Below are 6,773 nucleotides of genomic sequence, written 5' to 3'. Positions count from 1 at the left end.
TAATAGAATATCTGTGGGAAAAGACCACATGGGAATGGTAAATAGCAAACACTTACTTATAGAGAACATTTTAGGGACATTTATAGACACCTCTCTGAATTAAGTAGTTAGAAAAGCCTCCCTCCCCTTCCCAATTTCCATTAAAACTCAAGCTGTCACAGTTCCAAAAAATTCCTGTTGAATGCATTTATTTCTGGGAAAATAAAGACATCCACACCACCAAAGGGTGAACAGACCTCATATCCACACTGTTCTTAGCCCTAATGGGGCCTTGGTGATCCCTGAAACATGGCTCAGGTGGGGAGTCCTGGTGACATCATGCAAAGTCCGGCCCAAAGCTGAAGTGGCTTCACCCCTGAAATGCAGTTCATCGCTTCTCCGTGCTGGTTTCCCCGTTAAACAACTGGCATTGGTTTCTGGTCTCTAATCAAATTTAATATGGACTCTCTCCACCTTTTCTTTAACAAAAAGCAGCCAATAATGTTTTTTCAAGTGAAAATTATACTGTAATTCTGCAGAAAAGTACAACCTGATGTAACTATCTGCTGAATTAATCTCCACTCAATTAGAACTGAAAAAGAGAAAAAGAATTGAAAGGGGAAAAAAGCACTAATTAAAACACATAACAAAGGAGGTAAAGAATCTGCTAGTGATAAGATAAGTTGGGGTCCACCTCAAATAGAATTAGATTCCTTTGTGCTCTGCAAAACAGTTAAAACTCTTTGCTCTGTATCTTCTTGCTTAATTAGACATACAGGACGTTTAATGGGCCTAGTGAAAGGCATACATTGGAAAAATATAAACGGTAATTGTGGAAACTAATATACAATCCTGGTAGAACAAATTATGACAAAAGATTCTGTGTATCTGTGAAATGAAGCTAGCTCTGTGTTCCCACGATAGCCTATAGCAACCCTGTTTTGCTTCTCTGCTCTAATTCACACATTCATTCAACACATATTTACCGTAATTCCATAACACATACATTCATTGGCCCCTTAATGTGATTAATCTACTTTTAATACTAAAATTTACTTTTTGTTTATGAGTTTTATATTGTAGACCTCTACTGGATATGTAATATTAATAAAGCAAGATAGTATGAACTTTCATAAAGAATTTGCATAAACAAGCCTTGCTTTATTTTTAAAGTATGTATGTAGAATCTACAAATGTTCAGCTTATTAATATGAATAACATTATTGCAAATTTCACTTGCAACATCTCTTGGCTCTGATTTCTCATCGTGAAGGTCATGTCATTCTCTGAAGTGCAACGGTCACAGGATGATGCAAGAGAAAAATAAGTGCACTATTCTTGTTTTTCATTTATCCTTATTAAAAATTTATCCATGGATAATGATGAAAATGTTCTAAAGTTAGATTATGGTGATAGTTGCACAACTCTGTAAATATACTAAAAATCATTGAATCGTACCCTTGAAACAAGTGAAGTTGATGATATGCAAATTATATCTCAATAAAGCTATATTAAAAACTAATCCATGAATAAAATTATTAGGAAAACAGAACTATCTGTAAAAGTCCAGCCCACACAAATGAGAGTTATTTTGAATCACAAAATTAATAACAATATCTCAGTAAAGGTTGCTCACTGGATGAGAGGGCTGGGGGCTGTGAGCCGACTGTCAGGCTGCTGCTGCTCTGTGCTCCCTCCACAGGAAAGCAAACACAGCACAGGGAACTTATCAGAATGAGAACCTTGAATCATCTGCTCTTTAAGAGAAAATCATTTCTCAAACATCTGTATAACTATTGGGCACAATTAATGTTGGTACATCTCACAAGAGATTGTGATGTTCCAAATAGGTCCACACCACGATTGATATAACTGCTGTTTTAAAAAATATTTAATGTTATGAGAAAATATTAATATATATTTTATGCAATATATAATATATAGAGATAACATATATTTTAATATATAATTTGTAAAACTGGAAAGACGTATATATACCAATACTATCTCCAGGTATTGAGAGTAAATCTAGTAAACAGTTAATTTAACAACTGATCCTGCTTTTCGATCATTGACAAAATGTGTGGTGTTGTGTGTACGTGGCCAAAATTGATTTCACAGAACAACTCATATGTCTTAAGAGCAGTGCAGCCTCGACTTACTAACCAGGATAATTGGAGAGGTTGTGGGGGCTTGCAGTGTACAGATTGATAACCCCAAATCACAGCTACAACAAAACTAGTTACAATTCAGCACACACTTACCATCTATACACACAATCCAAAAGTGTCAAAATAATTCCAGGTGTTTAGAAATAAAAAACATCACACCAGAGAAGATAAAAGAGTCTGTTATGTTTTCTGCTCCTTAGCTGACCTCCCCTTTGTTCCACAGTTCAAAGGGGACAAAAGGGATAAGGCCCAGTCATGGCTGAAAATCCACTGAAGCCCTTCCCTTCCTCTCGTTTCCCTCCCTCTCTGTGGCCCTGAATCCACAGCTACACCTGCTCCCCTGGGAGACCAGCCGCTGACTGCTCTCTGGAGGAACTGTTCTCACATCAAAGAGATTCTGGAGGCCACATAAATGACTGTGCTGGGAAGGGGCATTCCTAGTCCCAGTGGCCATGAAGCATCTACAGAATAGCATACCCTCCGATATGTGGATGTTGTCACTTTTTTTTCAAAAATGTACACTTTATCACCCATTCCTAGAGGAGCAAGAGTTGACTACTGCATTTCATTAAATCTAAGATCCATCTATTATAAGATGAGAAAGAAAAAAAATGCTGCTAATTTTGTAACTCAATGCTTTCTTATTACTTAATATTTTTCCACAAAATCTGTCTGTCATCCTCTGTGCCATCACCCTCTGTGCATTTCTTAAAGGAGGTCTCCACTCTAGTCTCTGGGACCTTCTTCCCGGCCTTTGACATGCATTCTGCAAGTTTTGCCCTGGAACTATCTTAGTCTTACCAGAAGGTGTCAACGATAGGTTTTCAGGTACCCGTTAGGAACACATTTTAAATGGTAATTAAATACAACCTGTGTAGTACAATCAATATACATACTTTAACATGAACAACCATGATTAAGTTTGGTATGTGCAGCCACATGACAACCACCACGCGATTGCCCCACCAGTGGAGAGTGATCACAGGCACATTCCATTTCAGAGTTCTTAAGCTGAAGAAAAATATGTTTCTTAGAATGGATGAAATTTGGGAAATAAGAAACTGGCAATGATCAAGGGGGCACCCAGCCTAGCAAATGCTGGGTAGATTATCAACACAGGGTCAGGTGTGGTAGGCCAATAGAGGCGCCATTTGGGTGCTCACTAGGTGATAGCCACGGTGTTCAGTGTCTTTACACCTCAGTGTGTTCAGTCGTCCCACACTGCATTGAGTTGGGTAGTTTTATCTTCATTTTATAGATGAGGAAATTGAGCTCAGAGATGTTAAGAAATGTATCCAAGGTCACAAAAGTAGCAGGTGACAGAACCCAAATATGAACCAGGATGTGTCTGATTCCAGAATCCATTATATTCCCACTATGCCAAGTTTCTATACTGGCCTTACAGCACGTGAATTCTGATAGCGATTGTAGTTATAGTCCACCTGGTCCAGGTATTCCTGAAGGGGTTAAGTCAGAATTTTATGGAAAGGAAAAAGGATTGTCTAGAGTGACTGCAACCACAATATGGTGTGAGAACTATACACAAGTGACAAAATAGTGAGCGTACATGTACATAAGTATGACATACATATGCAACAACAACATACATATAACAACCACCAGCTGGAACATTAGAGAGTTGTATAGGCTACTCAGGTTTCTATGACCCTCCATTGCACAATGGGTATGTGAGTCTATATTACTTCCTTTGTCACATTATCAAATATCCTCGTTGGCCACAGCAGCCCGGGATTTCACCATTTGGCAGTTTCAAGCCAACTATGTGCTATGGACCCACGACTGGTTCCCCCCACCCAAAGACCATGATTAGGATCATCAACAACAGCTCAGCTCAAGTATAGACAGCAGCCCTCTGACCACTTCACCCGCCTAGTTTAGTTAGAAGAACTCTTTCCAAGGCATGGACATCATGTATGAAATAAAAGTAAGGATTAGCATTGAAATTTTCTTCCTTTGTGTACACTTCATTTTCTTTTTTTGTTTCCTTCACAAAAGACTTCACCATGAAAAGGAGGAAGCCCAAACTGAAGTAAGTTAAAAACTTTGTCTCCATGAGAGGAATGTGGGTTGGCCCCAAGTTGAGGTAAGATATGGTGTACGTATGGATGAGACCATGTCGAGCCACATCATCACATCCTCTCCTTTCCTGTCTCTTTCTTCCTTTCTCTCTCTCTTCCTTTTCTACATACCTCACTTTCCAGCTTTGTTTTCCTCTTCCCCTCGTCTGGGAACTCAGTGTACCAAAGATACTGCTTACAGCGATCAAGTTTTCCAGATCTCAAGGGAGGACACGTGAACTGATATGAGAGAGTCTGAGCTGAGAGGGACAAAAGTGTAAGAAATCACGGCTGTTCTGGAAAATCAAGGGTGAACTGTTGCTGTGATATTGCCTGTAACCCTGACCCAAAAGGTTGCCGACCTGTGCTTTCCTTCCTCCTCCACACCTTACTCATACAAATATGCCCTTTTCTAATGATTTCTTGTCATATTCCAGGAGATCTCTATGTATTTAGGTCCCAAAGAATTCAACTAACATTTTGAGCACTTGCTGTGTCCTCTGGTTCTCTTAAGGCAGCTTCATTGTCTCTCAGACACTGAGTGATGATGGAATAAATGCCTTGTCCTACTGGATAAGTCATGGAGAAGAGAAAACATAGATGACAACGGGCTATTATTATGTGCTTTTTTCCTACCATCCAATCACTGTGAGGATTCCTCCATTGCTCGCTCCTTGGAAAGCTGAGGTGACTGAACAAAGCCTTTAGCACTCACGGCCTAATCTTCAGAATTCGTCCATCTCCCCTCTCCCACCCTCTCTCCTATACCTTCTTTTACTTCCTCTTTCCTTGTATTATTATTTTCATTCATTTTTTTAAAACAATAACAAACTTACAGAAATATTGCAAGTACCGTACAAAGAACTTGTTTCCTGAGTCTTTTGAGAGTAATTTGCCTCCTTGATGCCCTATTACCCCCAAATACTTTAGTCTGTGGTTCCTACAATCAAGAACATTCTCCTACATAGCCAAAATATAACCATCAAAACCAGGACACGAACATTGCATATTACCACATCTAATCCTGAGACGCCATTCAAATTTCACCACTTGTCTCAATAATAGCCTGCATCGCTAAAGTTTCCAGGTCAGAATCACGCATTGCATCTAGTTGTCATGTCTCTTTTGTCCCTTCAGTCTGGAACAGTGTTTTAGTCTTTCTTTGACTTTCATGACTTGACATTTTTTAAGATCATAGGCCAGTTATTTTGTAGAAAGTCCCTCAATTTGGATCTGTCTGATATTTCCTAATGATTGGATTCAGGTCATGCATCTTTGGGAGGAATATCACTGAGGGATGCTGTGTGCTGCTCATTGCATCCTCCATGGTGGTGCACCATTTTCATTTGTCCTGTTACTGACAGTGTTCACTCGTCACTTCATTAAGATGGTATCTGTGTGGCTTCTTCACTGTAAAGTTACTTTTTTCCCCTTTGAAATTAATAAGTATGTTGGTGGAAGGTACTATGAACTATGTAAATATTCTGTTTCTCATCAAACTTTTCATTTATTCATTTATTTCTATCAGTATAGATTCTCATGTCTCCTGTTTTATTAGATCAATTCCCCTAATGTAACCGGTTGCCTATCTCTTCTGCCATCCTCTCTCCCACTTGGACACCCTCCTCTCCCTGCTCGGCTCTGATTACTTACACTGGGCTGCACCCTCCTCTCCTGGCGATGGATGCCCTCTTGCCTCCCTTGGGTTCTGAGCCGTGGATCCCACTTCTCCAGTACAGAGCCCCGCCTCTCTTTGTCCCAGCTAATGGGTTTAGGACTAAATTAGTCAGGAAAGGAAGGGGATAGCACGAGGAAGGGGAAGGACACCTTCTGTATTCTTTAGTTCTCCCTCCTTTTTTCTCTTTCCCATCCTGACCTATCCTGACCTGTCTCACCCTTGCCAACTCTCACATCCATCTTTCCAAGCACTCAAGACAGGATTGAACCTTGGGCAATGGCCAAAGCTCCTCTAGTCAGACTAGGAGGGTCTGGTTCCTGGTATGGGGACTTACAAGCTGTGTGACCTCAGGTAAGTTACTTTCCCTCTCCAAGCCTGAGTTGCATGGTGTATAGAATGAGCATCTTAATAGTGCTACTTCATAGTGTCACCAGAATTAAATGAGATCGTGCCCGTAAAGCCTTTATTGCCTGCCACATAACAAGCACTAAGTAAATTTTGTTGATTATTATTTTCCATCCTCTCTCTTCCAGGTAGTGGTGGTTGTTGTTTTATCTCTCTCTTTTTTTTTTTTTCCTGAATGCTCTTTATTCTGCCTCATTCTTTTTACATTTTGGCTTCTCTGGACTATTTCATTTTCTTGCTTTTCTTGACTCATTTTACTTTCCCTATGTTCACGCAAAAAAATGTGCTAAAGGGAGGCATTGAGTTGCCACCAGCAGAAGCTCTGCTGGAGATTCCCACGCTCACCATGCCCAGAATCTTATGCTCAGAGGACGTCGGGCCACAGTGGTCTCTGCATCTCACGGCCCTGGCTGGGACACCAATGAGACATGTTCAATACTTACCCTCCATCTTGGGCTAGGG

This window comes from Ceratotherium simum, chromosome 24 (assembly GCF_057802395.1).
Source record: "Ceratotherium simum simum isolate JZ-2026a chromosome 24, ASM5780239v1, whole genome shotgun sequence".
Lineage (NCBI taxonomy): Eukaryota > Metazoa > Chordata > Mammalia > Perissodactyla > Rhinocerotidae > Ceratotherium > Ceratotherium simum.
This window is presented reverse-complemented; position numbering follows the sequence as displayed.